Below are 17,849 nucleotides of genomic sequence, written 5' to 3'. Positions count from 1 at the left end.
CTTACTAGGGTGCATTTTGTAATAAAATTAGGGTGACCATTATATTTTGACCCAAAAAACGGGACATCCCAGGGAGATCAGTTTAACCTCCCTTCTTGAAAAATCAATTAGGCCCTATAATAAAATTATTGTTATTATTAATGTATTTTTATTATTTGTTAAAGGATGGATCACATAAATGATACATCATAAACAATAAATGAAATATGATCTCCCGATATGACTTCATGCCCCATTGCCACAATGAAAGTTGATAAAACTTGCATCAGAGGAAAGATGCGACCTTAGATCACTCACCCTGGGAATCGAATCTGGGTCTCTCGAGTGCCAGTCAGGCGCCCTACCAAATAGACCACCGCGGCTCCATATTATTGTTAATAGCAATAATTTTTTATTGCATATCAATTACTGATATTTTGAAAGTTTATGAATGACGCATATTGAAATATCAAATTTAGATATACATTGAGCTTAAAGAAAGGGTGTTTCATAAAGTGCGCAATTTTGAAATAGATTGTCATTTTTTGTTTTAAAGTTGGCAACACTGTTCCTATCATTTTCGTTATCTCTTATCATTCCGATTATTAACTGACCTATTGCTTTTTTTTTTTCATGTGTTCAGTTGAGTTGCCATGGAGCGGTTTACTATCGAGCAACGCGTAGTTATTTTAAAAACACATTACAGAGACGGGGTGTGCTATGCAGAGACAGTTCGTAAACTGTCGACTATGCGGTAGCTATGCATTATTTGCTTAACGGATGTTTATTCCTGGCACCCCGACAACAATAGAAAAGTACGGGAAATCACATATTCACGGTATCCAGTTCATCCAGAGCAGGCCACTCCCCATTTCTGTAATGTGTTTTCAAAATAACTACGCGTTGCCCGATAGTGACCCGCTCCATGGCAACTCAACTGAGCATCTGAAGAGAAACAACAATTGCTCAATTAATAATCGGAATGTTAAGAGATAACGAAAATGTTAGGAACAGTGTTGCTAATCTTCAAACAAAAAAATGACAAGCAGTTTAATACCTGCGCACTTTATGAAACACCCTTTATAATAGAGATTTAAATGCATCATGAAAATTAAAAGTGCCAATATCTGAAAGGTCATTCTTTCATGCCTAATGAAAGCTGAGGCTAATAAGGATATAAGGTAAGTTCCCCGTGCATATAGCACCGTGCCATACAGGCACATTGGGTAGGGCGCCATGCATTCTCGATCTCGCCCATTTTATAGATGATGTGATCGGCACCACGCTTCAGCTGCCATTACCCCCCAGGGTTTCCCCCAAGTACCCATTGATTTGAAGCTGGGTGAGCCATGGAGTCGCTTTATGCGGCGACAAGGACGGAAAAATTCCGTCTCTAGATCACCCACACCGGGAATCGAATCCGGGTCTACTGCGTGGCAGTCAGGCGTCCTGTCGACTAGAACACCGCAGTTCTACACAGATAATATAAAGAAGCAAGAAGATAAAATAGGAAATAGAGTGATGTGGTTCTAGTCGCCAGAGACTCTTTCAACTGGTATCTTGCAGTTCCAAAATGTAGATCCACGGAGTAGATAGGCAATAGCACTTTATTACATCCCCAAGCTCAATTTGGCGGGAAAGTTTACTCAACACGTTTTTTGAGCTTCATAATCTCAAAACTCCGAACAAGTTAATTGAAAAAGTACCGAAAGGAAGCTGTATACGTTTAATCTGCCAGGGCTTGATAAATATCCCTGTTCCATACAATTCAGAACCAAATATAGAGTAACAGACTCGCGAGTTACAACATTTCATTAAGAAACATACAATTTACGACACTGTGGGGGACGATTGCAGCGCCGCCAGATAGGAGCGGGAGTTCACCTAATGAGCAAACGCTAGCGTTTTTGGACTCCTATTGGCGTTTCTTCTTCTTCCTCGCGACGCCAATGGCCCATAAAATGATTTAAATTGAGGCCTTTAGCCAGGAGGCTATGTTGAGAATCGTTGGATAAAGCTAGGATAATAAAAACGGTCCGTCTCACAATAAATCAGGATCAACAGCGGGAAAAGGAAGGATCTGGGTCGACCGCGGCATCTTTGGACACACACACACACACAGAGCGGCGGCATCTCTTCGCAATTTTCCGTGTAACATCTCTTGTCATATTAAGCGCGAATTTGAGCGTGAAGAATTAATGTCTCATGAAATTAACGGGGTTCAAAATTGCATCGCCAGATGGCAGAGTTTTAGCCCCTCTGCAAATTTCGGGGCCAGCAGACCAGAGGGGTTATCGCAGAGCTCAAGAGAAGAAAGACGGCATCAACGTTCTTCCGGAAAATTAATTCAAATAATTAAGGAGGAGTCTGCTTGGGCGCGCTGCGTTCGTCTTTAGAACGGTTGAAGGCACTGAAGTGGATCGGTATGGTTTTGTGAATAAATACTAAAACTCGTAGGATGAACATTAAGTTGATACAATAGTAGAGGCAGATATGAGTAATATGATTTGGTGGACATAAAATAGAAGTAAATTCACCATAAATATACAGAGATTTCAACTGTTGGGTAGGGAATAGAATTCGGCACACTACTACTTCAAATTGCTCCCACTCTCACACTAATTGGGGCAAATATTACTATTCTTGCCGACCGATGAAACATTTTTTTACATTTTGTCTCAAGTATGTTTGATTATCTACTACAAAGTTCTCTCTTACTCTGTTAAAGGAGCCTCAGTTACATATCCAAGATTTTAGCTTACTCCTTGCAGCCATGTTGATAGTCGTATATAATTGCATTCAAAAACTTATCATGTTTTGAAAGTAGATATGATTGGAGAGCATCAGCTACCAACCAAAAAGCTCAAGTGAATTACAAATTAAATTTCTCGTTGAAACACCCTGTACATACAGCCTTTGATAAGCAATGTATCAAATCACTTCACGGCCTCCCAGATGGTGTAGTGGTAGCGTCGTCGCCTTGTAATCAAGGGGTGCCAGGTTTGATACCCGGTGGAGGCACATAGTGATTCGGATTCCACTTTAAACTGTAGGTTCAGTCCCGATTAGCCTTATTGTACATAAAGTGGACTTAAAAAAAACAATTCAATCCAATCAAACCATTTCAAATGTAATCCTCCCTTTTCACAATTCTACACTCTAACCCCAAATGCCACCTCCAGCACAGCACAGCGTGCTACGACTCCATGAGTTCCCGGTTCGAATCCTGGCCTCGGCGTTTTTTGTAACTGTATTTACATCAATTTCATCATATTATCATTCATCTGTATTGTCGTGATTAGCTAAAAGTGGCAAAAATGCGATGATAAATAAAAAAAATTAAATTCAAATCAAATATCTTATCTTCGTCGTCCTGAAATCTTCAACGCCCTCTTCGAAACAAACAAAACATATTTTAAATATTAAATTTTAAATATGACAACTATCTCCCATAAACAAACTTTCTTGAGCTATCAAATCGTTCAAAGTTTCGTGTAACTTCGATCCCGCGAGAAATGAAAATTTTTCTTTGTTGAAATGCCATTTCGCTTAGTCAAATAGGGAGTATATAAAAAATACACACCGTCTAATTGGTGGAGGCAACAAATCACAGCTAAAAAAATATTAACAAGAAAACTGAAGAATAAACACATCAAACTTACACCAGCATCAACTAAACGAATACATTTTATAGCTCATGAGTCGCTTAAGTTTCCCATATCTATGTTATGCAAACCAACTGTTTCATTTGCAACCGTGAGAGGTATTTGTAGAACCAACTAAATGCAAGGGGGAATATAATACTTAGACTAATTATATATGCACAGGTTACAAAGGGTATGTAAACCCCGCTCTACTCTTCAAATATACCGCAAGTTTCTCGTGCACGTTGAGGCATATTCCGTGGATGATTTATGTGATATATACAGTGCAACAACATTCTAGATATTTTACTTTAAAGAAGAGTCGCGCTTTTCAAGACTATGAAGCAAATGTTGGAAAGCGCTCATTCGTGAATTCTTACTTCATTACGAACGTAAGGAAATATTGTTAAAGTTGATTACTTATTTGTGGTGCAATTTATCTTTTCATTATTTGCATTGTGTGGTAATGTAAGATAAAATGTAATGTTTACTGTGTTGATATTATTATTATTATTATTTTATGGCTATTATAGGTACAGTCCCGATTAGCCTTACTGTGCATAAAGTGGACTTAAAACACCAACTCAATCAATATTTTATGGTTATTACACTTTGAGAAAGAACTGTAGCTTGTGGGCTGGTTGTTGGTGGCACAAATGAAACATTTATAATATTGCATATTTTGTACAAGTTATGCACGACACAAAAACACACACACACACAGAGAGAGAGAGAGAGAGAGAGAGAGAGAGAGAGAGAGAGAGAGAGAGAGAGAGAGAGAAGAGTTCATGATTAGGCTACTTGAAACAAAACACAGAGAGAGGTGAATGGAGGAATTTGATCATTATAAACTGAGTTCCAGCATATCCAGACTCAAGTAACTGTCAAGTTACAAACTGGGTATTTAATATTTTGTTTCAGAATTACAAAGTTCTTTCTGTGCTGGTCGTTAATGTCTCCAGACTGCACGCTTTACTAAGAGCAATGCTGTTGAAAATAAGGATGTTTACGTCATAGTATTTATGCTAAGAGCCATGATATTTGGTGAGGGTTCGAGGTCATTTCAAGTACAATTTCCCCCACCCCATTAAATATGATAAAGCCAAGCTATAATGCACAACCTTCAGTATACTTTGTACATACTGGTTATTATTAGGTTGAAAAGAATGATGAATTATTATCTGTATTGTTTTGTTTCTCACATATGCATAACAAATCAAGAATACCTGTAGTTGAGTAATTGTTTGGTCATTATTGCAATATGTCTTTAGGGAAAAGGGTGAGGGAACAAACGAAAGAAAGAAATAAGGAATTGCATTTGATAAAGGTATCACCCCAGCATTCACCTGTAGTAGCTGAGAAAAAAACACAGATGAGCCTCAGCCAGGATGACCTTCAGAAACATTCGAACCCACGACCTACAGAATTTGATCTCCAAATACGATTACCATTTGAAGAATAAAGAAAAAAGATAACAAAAAGAAAATGCTCGGGAAGACTAAGATAAAACTGTCCTATTTACCGAACGATTGATGTTCCATAAGAGGCAATGAAGAACAAAGTAATCCATAAAAGAAAAGGACCAACTTGGAACATCCAATCTTAGTTATCCACCCGTGAGCATATAAGGCGGCCATTTCTTTCAGAAAAGAAGAAAAGTTATGAAAATGCTGTTTGGAACTTCCGTTTCTTCCAAATATTGAACTTGATCAACATACCCGAATCGTTTCAACCGGAATAAAAGCCTTAATCTACTTTTGGGTTGGAAAATTTTATGATAACGAGGCATGGATGTGGGTTCTTTCTCCTCCCATATTGTGTAGGGAGGCGGATCTGGATAATAATTCTTAATGGTGCAGAAAAATATGGAAGCTAAAACTTCAATCAGAAGCTTCAGTACATTGAACTAAAGTATAAGAGCATTACTGTGAAACATCAAGAGATTATGAAGACATGGTGCAGAAAGCAGGAGGATTTTATTTGTGGATATAGAAAAAAATTCTTAAGGTGATTGAGCAAAAAATTCTCATTTAAAGATTCGTAGACCCATGGGATTGTTTAACTAAGAACTGCACTCTCGTCACTTCTTCTAGAATAATACATAATCGAATCATATTTTATAAAGTGGTGTGGGACATGACAGCATACTATACAATAGCAAACTTAATGTATGTGTAAAGGAGGCCGGAGCGTGGTGCTGGTCACATCACCTCTAACAATCGAGATCGAGAATGTGTGGGGCCATACTTCTACAACCTTCTGTGCGCGGAGAACTTTATATACCTACCAGTCTCGAATAGCCAACGTACCGCCCTCAGTGAAGGAGTGGTTAGAACAACGCCCCACGACGCCAGGGACCCCAGGTTCGAATCCCGGCATTGGCATGAATGTCCTAGATCACCACTCATTCTCATCGTCGCAATTAGACAAAACTAACAGAAAAGCGACACTAAAATAAAAAAACAAAAAAAAAAAAAAAACTCGAATAGTTTACGTGAGCACAAAGTCAACTTAAAACAAGTGATTTGCTTTATTTTACTTCGCCTTTGTGACACTTTTGGATAATTTGCGAATATGGGATGAGTAATGATATGATGAAATTGATGAAAGGACACTCACAACCATCCATGCCCAGGCCGGGATTCGAACCCGGGACCCCTGGCGTCGTAGCGCAATGTGCTAACCACTCTGCCACGGGGGCCGGTTCCATTTTTGCTATTTAGCGTTGCTTTTCTGTCACTTTTGGCTAATGACGAAGATGAGGATGAATAATGATATGAGGAAATTGATGAAGGAACACTTTCAGAGAACACCCGTCTCCAGACCGGGATTCGAACTCGGATCCCTGTCTTCGTAGCATTCTGTGCTAACCACTCCAACACGGAGGCCGGTTAAAGAAAAAAAAAACTTTGACACTGGTAGGTGAGGTAAGTTGGATCTAAGTTTCCGGCTCCAAGAATCCTGCAGTGGATATAGAAAAAAAATCACAGTTAACCTCCGATGAAACACCAACCAGGAGAATAAAATTAAACTTCCAGGCAGGAACAACACGTGAAGGATTGCACAATCCCAAATTCCTTCCTTCTATTGGGTTATTATTGGAAGACGAGGGCGCTGACAGTTGGTACGCACGAATGAAAAGCAGATGTCCAGGACGTGTTCCATCCGGCGCCCTTTGCAAAGTCAGATCAAAGTCCAGACAGAGGAGAACGAATTCTCCGGGAGCGAAAAGCTTAGAAAGATTTGTCAGGTCGAACTGAAATGGATTGGCAAGGGCTGGATGTGAAGGGAGGGCCTGACAGTTCTTCCAGAGTCGCTCGCTTAATAAAGGCTGCTGAGACGTGCGCCAGTCTGACGCTAAGTACTATCGGTTGTCAAGTTCCTGGCGCGAAGACAGAATAGCCAACGGCGTTTGTAAATGCTCGTCATGTTTTGTTGCCAAGGCGGCTCCATTCAGTTCTATTTGATCCACAGTTGTAGTGCATTCAATATGGATTCGTCATTTGTATATATACATATAACAAGGGTTCATGAGGTATAGATCTTCCTGAAAAAAGCCGTGACGTAAAGTCGGAATCAATCTGCCAATTAGATTCTATTACGAAGCTATACGATCAGAGTCCTAGTTAGAGATTTCTTCATTTTCGTATCTCGGAGTGGTTAGCACAGCGCACTACGACGACAGGGGTCCTGGGTTCGAATCCAGGCCTGGGCGTTCTTTGTGAGTGTTCGTTCATCAATTTTATCATATCATCATTCATCCCCATCGTCGCGATTAACCAAAAGTGACAAAAAGCGATGTGAAATAAACTAATTCAATCAATCAATTAATTTTCGTATCTGATATTTATGATTGATTGACTTGGTTTATTTCACCTTCCTTTTCTAACACAGTTGGATAATCGCGACGATGAGGATATGATGAAATTGATCGAAGGAACACTCACAGATGTCAAAGCCGGGATTCGAGCCCGGGACCCATGGTGTCGTAGCGCGCTATACTAACCACTCCGCCACGGATGCGTATCTCATATTTACGTTCTTATAATTTTCATCATCATGTATATTACCTGACACAATAGATCACATAAGTATTAAGAAATAACAGGACTAATGTTGGAAATGTTTATCAAATAACGTTCCATGTAACTGTGTTAATATATTTTTACTTGTGTATATAATTTTGCATTGTGTCGGTGCCAATGCTACCCTTGGGATAAACAAGCTCCATAAGAAAAGTGATTTATCATTATTATCATCATTATTTTATTATTATTATTATTATTATTATTATTATTATTATTATTACATAGCCATATTCTCTAGCAAATGGTATGAAGACTATATTACAAACAAAACGATAAAATCACTTTAAGGAATGGGAGACATTATCGTTATCCTATCTTATACTTTTCTAGCAGGACTTATTCTTTGGAAAGACATCAAAACTAGACAAGCCCAGGCACCTGGCAACTCGTTGGGTGAGAATGAGAATAGGAGAAATACTTTTTCTGCTTCCCTAAAACAGATACTAGCTGGCTGAATAGATTAAAAAACCGGCCGAATCTCTAGAATTGGATTGTTAGTCATTGTTGTGGTACAAATACACAAGTGTAGAAAGAAGGAGGCTAGTATCGTTTTGAATAGGTTCCGAAGGTTCTGTATCCATAGCAACAAAAATACCTTACATGTGAATATCAAACCAAGAATGTAACAAGAAATAATACAGAATTCGTGCCATATATAACGAAACATGTATAGTTGCAAGAGTAGAAGATGAGACAGTTATATGCCACTAACTCTTGGAGATGAAGCAAATGCACTGGAGGAATCAGGAAGAGAACGTCAGAAGAATGTAGAGAATGAAAGATGAAAGATAAGTAGGAGAACGCATGGTGGAAAAATGTAGATGATGAATTGAGGGAATTACAAGAAGAGGATGGAAGTCAGGATAATTCATGAGGTGAAAGGGTGGACTCCAATTAGAAATATGCGAATGGTCTGAAATTGTGCAGAAGCCCTTATTAGAAGGCAGAGACGTCAGAGTGAGGGGGCAGCGGGTCTGGCCAAATGTTGCAAGTAATCTACACTGTTTTTAGATACTGCTCTGCCATATTTTACAGAACACTTCAAACCAGGAAATCCCATACCATAAATCTCAAGTGATCCAATTGCCTTGCGGTGAAGTCGTTTCCCCTTGTATACCTTCCCTTTGTCCGATTATTTCTCTCACTTATTTAAACCTCAATAACTATCCTTCTAACGGAAATTTAAAAAAAACATTCATACATTTGTGTGCACTTACATGTTTCGGTGTCGAAAAATACTTAGAGAATAAAGCCCATAAAAAATTTGCAAAGTCATTGGAGACAAACAGAACGTTCGTTTTCCTTCCCCTTCCTTACGATGAGGATAAACAATTATCAAGATGAAATTGGTAATGGAACACCCACTTTACGTAGCGAAATATAGAGATGACCTCAAAACCACTGAATCACCAAGATGACATGTGGAATCTTATGAGAATTAGGCAAAAGTATGACAAGTTATGCTTAAGGTTTGATAAATTAAAAAAAATATATTTTTGATCAAGATTAGATAAATGCAAAAAGGACATTCTTGCTCAAGATTGGATAAATGCAAAAAGGACTTTCTTGCTCAAGATTGGATAAATGCAAAAAGGACATTCTTGCTCAAGATTGGATAAATTCATCAAAGTTATTCTTGTTCAAGATTAGATAAATTCATCAAGGTTATTCTTGTTCAAGATTAGATAAATGCAAAAGGGATTCTTGCTCAAGATTAGATAAATGCATCAAGGATATTCTTGCTCAAGATTAGATAAATGCATCAATGGTATTCTTGTTGAAGATTGGATAAATGCAAAAATAGTATTCTTGTTACAGATGGAATCAATACAAAAGGGTACTCTTGCTCAAGATTAGATAAATTCAAAAATAGTATTCTTGTTAAATATGCTGTCAATAGAAAAGGATACTCTTGCTCAAGATTGGATAAATGCATCAATGATATTTTTGCTCAAGATTAGATAAAGGCAAGAATGGTATTCTTGCTCAAGATAGGATAAATGCAAAAGGTCATTTTGCTCAAGACGCGATAAATGCAAAAAGGCATGCTTGTTGTAGGTGGGATAAATTCAAAGTTTGTGTTACGATACAAATATTCCTTGTGTCAACTGATTATTTACAAGATTTAATAACCTGTTAAGCAATTCCTACGTTTGAAAATCCAATACTTTTACTACATTTTGTACAAAATATAAACTTGAAGAACAGTGGAATTGGATTCAGAAAATGTGATTGAGTTCTATTTGTTAGTAACTATTATGGAACCACATCAGAAATGTTCCTCGTTCAGCCCAACTGTTGCATGAAAAATACATAACGTACCCCCATTAGCCTAATATTTCTGTCCGCCCCTATTATATCTTGTGAGAGTTAATTTACAACCCAGACAGTGGAGCACGCCCTCTACATTTTCAGTATTAACCTCACCCGCTTAAACATCGGGGAATTACTAAAAGTATCTGATGCTGCCTTGGATACATATAAGTAGGTCGCTATGCAGGTAACAAGGTTCGATACGGACAGCAGGGTGTGGTGCAAAATCTGTTTTGACACCGATGGATGATATCGTGATTAATTGCGAAATTTAGTTTCCTGCAACTTTGTATTGTTCTTTTTTTTTATTCGTAGCAACTTTCTCACTTAAGTAGATTGCAAATGTAATTTGGCTTAGTCTAGACAAAGACGATAGCCAAGAAAAAAAAATGCGAGTATAAAAGCTGTTCGTACAGTACAGTGCTGTATAAAATGGTAAGGTTTCATCCATTTTCGGCAAACATTACACTGATCCTCTTTTACACGTAAGGAGGATGAGTGATTTCCAGAGGCGTTTGGAATTGTAAATAAAAAACAAATTCCAAAGATGTCTTACAAGTCGAGCTTAATTGACTTTGGATTTTTTGTTTTAAGTCCAGTTTATGCACAGAGAGGCTAATCTGGATTGGACCTACAGTTTAAAGTGGTATCCGAACCATTATGTAACTCCACTGAGTTTCGAAGCCGGGACCCCTTCATTACAGTACCATGACGCTGCCAGTACACGAACGGGGAGGTCCTGTTCGAACTTAATCGTTTGAATTATCATTGCAGAGTCTTATGCAGTACATATTATAATTTAAAGGAAAATAAAATAATATTGAATAGGCAAATAGCTAAACTACCAGCTTCCATGAATTGCGCAAGTAACAATATATAAATAATTATTAAATCAAAAAATAGTTACGAAAAATGCAATTTTCAATAACAAATATATTTTCTAGTACTTAGCTATTGGCATTCAACACTTTGGACTGACTGGTTTATTAAAAATAGTATAAGATTGGAATATTTTTTTTTTCGAGGGCTCGTTTTAGTTCGAAACGTGGCCACAAAGACGGGAGCGTAGTTTTGATATTGTTCTATGCATTATATCATATGATAAGTTCACAAATTTTAACTATATTTGTACCACGTGAAATGATATGAATAAATAAAAGGCATGAAATTTAGAAATTGTGTGTCAGAGTTATTTCTCTGTAAACATCATACCCCTTGAAACTTCATTTACACTTGGTGCATGAAAATGCATTGGATTATAAGTTTTGATCAAGGAAAAACGCAGAAACTGTTGTGTTTAAAATGACTTGGCTCTTTCTTTACTTCTTTCCTGTTGGTCCGTTCGAAGCAAAAGGCATCGGTAAAGTGTTTTCATCTGGTTCTGTTATGTGCCAACTCTTTGATCACTCCCGCATGCTTTTTCTTTCTCAGCTGCTTTTTCTTCCACTGTTCTCCTCCAAGATTCTTGGGGCGTCCCCGTTTGAAAACCTCTTGGGGATTCCAATCTAAGGCTGCTCCGGCTTCTGTCTCGCTATTGGACCATTGGGTTTACTCAAAGTGCGGCAAATCCCCCTCCAAATTATATTACTTTTGATTTGCAATTGGTTCTTCATTGGATATAGAACGGAATATAAAAGCCTATACCCTTTCTATGTATTTATCTTGTAAACTTTGATGATTCACAATCATACATAGCTTTAAGGAGTGTTTATTTTTGGAAAGCAGACTAATATCAACCACTATATATTGTACATACTGGAAACTGTATTGAAGCAGGCTAACGATGCTCTGCCGTCTGAACCAACAGTTAGGATAACCCTGTCATCTTATGCCAAGTGTCCCTATTATATTATGTATGCGGATTGTAGTCCTTGGATACTTTTATTGATTATATACTTGATAAGAAGCTCATCTGCACACAAGCAGTCTTAATTTGATGAGCACTGTCCTGTGTTAATATTTGGTAGAGACTGTATCTTTGTTTCTCTATGGGAGAAAATAGCCTAAGTGACAACACACCTTTAACATTAATTTCAATCAAGTAATGTATTTAGAATTCACAAATTGTTCAAGGGTTAGTGAAAAAGGATTAAATCATTTGCATAAAGATTTATTTATGATAGAGAAACGTGTGAAGAATCAATGTACAGTCACCAGCAATAAAAATGGGACACATTCGCTTCCAATGGTAACTTCTACTACCGCCGTAGAATTAGGTAAACACATAACGCCTTGCAGGGAAGAGAGTATTTCAGGATATACGTGTCCCATTTTTATTGCCGGTGACTGTACAAGGAAACTCTTGATGTTTTACTACCATCACGATGATTCACAAACACTGGCGAATATCCACAAAGATTCAATATGTGAATCGCATGGCACAGTGTTGGGATATACACAGCGTCCTTCACAAATACCTATGTCTTCCTCTGATCACATGCCATTTTGTTTTCCGCCACAGTAGCGCCTCTGACGGAGTACCGGGGCAAGCAATTTGCGTGCGATATCCAGTGTGATAACTTAGATTTTCTTCTATCATAATTATTTACTTTATACTCAATTTGTAAAATTTCTTCATTCTTTTATACTCACCCTGTATTTTATGCATTTGAATTTTTGTGCAGCTTCCACGTAAACAAGCAATCGATAATTAACGACAAATGAACCTCAAAGAAACTGCCAGAAGTGCGTCACTACACACGCAACAACAAAAGAAGTTTCTAATGCAAAACATACATGTAATGAGGCAGTCAATCAACATGATGAGGTGGATTATTAAGAATATATGCACATGCATGATTATTCCGCATATATTTTGCTTCTACTGTCCGGAGCAGAACACTGCGTCGCATAATAATCACCTAAAATTTAAAGATATGAATGATGGATGGAAGGTCATCCATTATGGGACAAGAGAACATCGGAATGCGAAAAAGGTTACTGTCATTCGGGCGGTAATAATGGTCTGATTTGAATTCTGATCGATACAATAATAATTCGGGCGTAAGGCTATTGTCTGCATATATTCAGCCCACGAACGACTCGAAACTAATCGAATACACCAATAAGCCTTTGGCAGTGTTGATTAATTGAGATTGTGGAAATCTTACAAGTTTTAGCGATGTAATGGTAAACGTAGGATCCTAGGTTCCAATCCTGGGCGTTCTCTCTTCTATTAACCCACAGGAAACCGAAGTAAAATATGAAAAATACAAAAGGTATACTCTGTCCCGGGTATCACTGGAGCAAGCGAACGAAAACAAGTATCTGCGCAAGTAGTGATTCTACAGTAAGTCCTTACCCATTCACATATTTTATGTGTCCAGTGTATATGTGTGCTGTCCTTCATTCTCGCTGCATAATGTTATGCGACTCCATGTTCTGTGAGACATTTTTCGCAACATAGCAGGGATTATTGTTCAAGTCCGGACTTCTTGCGGACCATTTCATAGGCGCCGGAGATATTTCAGAACCACGACCTATTCATTTGTTAGGAAAAGTGGGTATAATGTGCCGGGCCCCCATCTTGTTGAAACCAAATCTCATCTCTGATTCCAAGTTCATCGAGTTTCGGTATAAACCATTGTTGTAACATATTGAGATATGAGATATGGTTTACTGGCCCATGAACATGGCTTCGCATAATATTATGCGCAATAGCACACAGAAAACTATACACTAGATACATAAGATACTGTATTTGAATGGATAGGGACTTTACAGGCCACCCTGTAGAGGGGCCAACCAATGAACACGTGAGAAGTAACGGGATTGCGTGGAGGAGGAAAAGCGACTGCAGTTACCAGCCTTTGCAGCATTATATACTGCTTCGCTCTGCCCACTCGATCTCCCCCCGCCCCTTCTCTGCCGAAATGAGACGCCTAGCTCCAGAGATAGACGGAACAGAGTATAGTCTGAAGGTCATAAGGTTTTTATTTTACAAGAGCGAATGTCAGGAATGTATCATGATTATGAGGAATGGGTGTATTCGATTTCAACAAAACCTGGCAATAAAAGGTAGGATTTGAACAGGAAGGTTGTAGCTATACATATAGACGCCTTTGTTAAAATCATATGCCGTTTTCATACTTTACCTACGTCAAAAATGGGTTTGGTCCAACCTGTTAGTTTTCCCGCGCTAGAAGTCGCCCAACAGTTCCTGTGCCAATCGGAAACGAAGAAAATGTCTGCTACGCAGCGAGGAGCCGATTGAAACCAGAGAAGCATCTCTAGAGCATGTGCTGCTGCCCCATCATTGTCTAATCCTCACTTTTTAATGTCTTATTAAGAAAGCTCTTTTTACACAGTTTTACTGGTAGTGGTCAGTGTCCTGTATGTACAATTGTACATTATTGCGTAGCTTATCCGCAGCTTGGCTTCCCCTCTAATGCTGCGTTTACAATATACTGCTACAAAAACGCACACCTTCTGCTAGAAAGGCCAACGTTCGGCAAACGCGGGAACGACAACAGCAGCTCAGATGAAACGCATGTTTGGTCACTTGCAGATTACCACCATCTTTGTAGGCAAGACGGATTTGAGTTTTGGAGAATGTTTCGTAGCAAATGTTAATCTGAAATTAAGTAATTAACACACACTCACACTACATAGTGAGAAGTTATCAGAGTTCATGAGTTCGTGAAGTACAAATGGAACTTTAACGTAGCAAAAGCGGTCTCGCGTATGGAACTAGCGGTTCCGGGTGCAATTCCCTTGTAGCTCCAAAATTGTAGAATTGACCCAGCATCGCGAGAAAAACTGGAAAGCTATACTCTATCTCAGTTATCTCTGTAGCAAGAGAACGAAAACAAGTCTCTTCTGTGCAAGTAGTGACGAGAGACTGCTCCACCGATGAACACGTGAGAGGGAATGGGATTACGTGGAGGGGGGAAAGCTACTGCAGTTACTATAACCTGACAAGTTTAAAAAACAAGACGCTGCAAATAGCTGTTGCGCAGCTCACACCACATTTCCCCCACTCCATTCTCCGCAGCGACGTTGGTTCGCAGTGTTGCAACCTGGAAGGAGCGGAATGGTCTGAGGATTTTCAACGAAACTTGTATTCGCTTTTTCCTGGGCTGTTCTCTACCTGTCGGGGTACATAACTTCAGCTCACCTTTCGCCAACGACTCTTTTCCTTCTTTTAAAACTTGAACTCCCCGATGGCGCAGTGGTAGCGTCGTCGCCTTGTAATCAAGGGATAACGGGTTCGATTCCCGGTGGAGGCACATTGTGGTCCGGATCCCACTTTAAAATGTAGGTCCAGTACCGATTAGCCTTACTGTGCATAGGACTTAAAACAACAAATCAATCCAATCCAATTCTTTAAAAACTTGAGAAACCATCCATTTATACACTCCCGTGGCGGCGCTTGTGGACTCGACAACATTATACTTAAGTTTATGTAACTTCTTCTGATTTCGCAAATATGTTGCAACATTGTAAACAATTTCTCTGCTGAGTTGGCACCACTCGTACTCTCAAGGCCAGACCAGTACGTAGAAGAGTGGTGGGGAGGATGACGGCAGAAGCGTTTACTGCTTCGCTCTGACCTCCTGATTCCCCTCTCCCCTTTTCTGCTGCTATGCGCGGTCTTACTCCATAGATAACCGGGACAGAGTATACTTAAAGAAAAAAAAAGCAGCGAACTTCGGTCTAGAAAACCAGAAACGTTCGGAGATGAGACTCGATGCACACAAATGTCAGACAATAGATCGTCAACCTAGTTTTCAAAGAGTTGCGTTACGGGCTTCAGTTGCACACGAACCACGCACTGACACACTGAAAGGAAACTCGTTTCAGAAGTGTTTACGTTCATTTGACCTTACTGTAGCAATATACGACATGTACTCTATTCTGTGATGAACCCACAACTGAACATTCACCAAATTCCACACAGTAAACACAACATTCATGCCAGGGCGAATACAGTTATTGGCTCCCATTAACGGGCATGCAGAACACTGCGAAAGCAAACAAAGCATGTGAGTTTTGAACACGCATTTTCTCATAACTCTGTGTACGATAATTTGCAGCGACGGGAAGATTGCAATGGACGGTAGCTATTTGCAAGAGAAAGTACACGTCGGTACATGTCTGAAGTGAGTCTATTTTTCACTTCCAGAGGAGCAGAAGCTCCATCTCAGTCTTAGCATCCTAATTAGAATCAGTGATTTTCCGCTGCACGTTCTGGCTCCACTGAGCTTTCACATGCAACGAACGCCTCGGGATGGGGTAATATTTTCTCTGCGTAGATTTTCCTGGGAAAAAATGAGGCTGGTTCTTAATTACGGATGAAAATCAGAGCGTGTAGCGCATGATTTTTCTCGCTCTTGTCTTGTTTCATCACGAGTGCAGATCTGAGAGAGAGCGAGATAATTAATCCAAAGCACGATACGAGTCGCATTTATGTGGAAGGCTTGTACAAAGCTATAGCTACGCGTGGCCTTTAAAAAGAATAAACAGTTGTGGATTTTAAAAGCTGTAATGCACAAATATGCTGCCGAGAATAGAACGAGATCAGACACTCCAGAACCGAGAACGAGCAGTTATCTACAAGGGTTGGATAAAAAGTAATGGCAACACTGCTGTCCCGTGAAAGGGGTGAGTCACAGCGCCACAAGCGTTTCGTGGCTGATAAAGGAATGTCAGACGAGGAAGTGTAGTGAGTGGGAGCGATTGTATGTTATTCAGTCAAAAACAGCAGTGCTCTGAAGCAGAGGACGAGAGTGCAAGCGCCCTAACAATATGTTTAGGCAAGAAGAACAACGTCTCTCAGGCAGACGGTCAACGCAGCCTACTTCTGCACCTTCTTGCAACACCATCTTCGTTTCGCATTAAGAAGGAAGCGACGGCACGGTGTCCCATCATCCTGCTTGATATTGCAAGGTGTCACACTGCGAACAATGTGACGGCGCTCCTGCATAACTGGTAGTGGGAGGTACTGGAACATCCGCCGTATTCACCGGTATGAGACCGTGTGATTACGACCGTTTTGTCAAAATGAAGGAACCACTGGGCGGGAAGCACTACGACACGCGCGAAGCCATCATACGTGCTATAGGGCGGTCACTGCGGGACATCGACAGAGATGGACGCGCTGACGGTGTACGACGCCTTCCATACATGTGACAGAAGGTCGTAGAGATGAGGGGCGATTACTTTGAAGGAATGTAACACGTGCTCCTCTGCCAATACAGTCACGTACCAATTATACCAGTCTTGCCATTACTTTTTATCCAACCCTTGTATAAACTCAAGATAAAATCCAGATTTAACATTTTTCTCATCTCCTTCAAAATCTCCATATATTACAATGTAGACTAAATACAAGGTCCGCCCATAAAGAAACCGAACAGTGAAAAAAAAAAGAAGCAAACCAAATAAAAAGGTACCGTATTGTGGCAACACTGCAAAGATCTGTATCTAAACTCCCCGTCAGTGCATGTTTCAACCTGTTACAGGCAGTCGGTATCTGGTCAAGCGTGCGTCAGATGCAGGTCGTGTGCAGGCGGTGCACAAAATACGCGCACCAAGATGGAACAACGTTACAGCATAAAGTTTTGTTACAAATTGGGTGAATCCTTTACCGAAACGTTACAGATGATACGGGCAGTGTATGGTGATGCAGCATTATCAAGAACCCAGGTGTATGACTGGTACAATCGTTTCAAAGGTGGACGTGAAAGTGTCGAGGATGAACCAAGATCAGGACGCCCTTCAACGTCAAGGAATGACGACAATGTGGAGAAAGTTCCCACCATGAATTTGTCCCTGAAAACGAAACAATCAATCAGTGATATTACAAGGAAGTGCTTGGTCGACT

This window comes from Lepisma saccharinum, chromosome 25 (genome assembly GCF_977018435.1).
Source record: "Lepisma saccharinum chromosome 25, izLepSacc3.1, whole genome shotgun sequence".
NCBI classification, from domain to species: domain Eukaryota; kingdom Metazoa; phylum Arthropoda; class Insecta; order Zygentoma; family Lepismatidae; genus Lepisma; species Lepisma saccharinum.
This window is presented reverse-complemented; position numbering follows the sequence as displayed.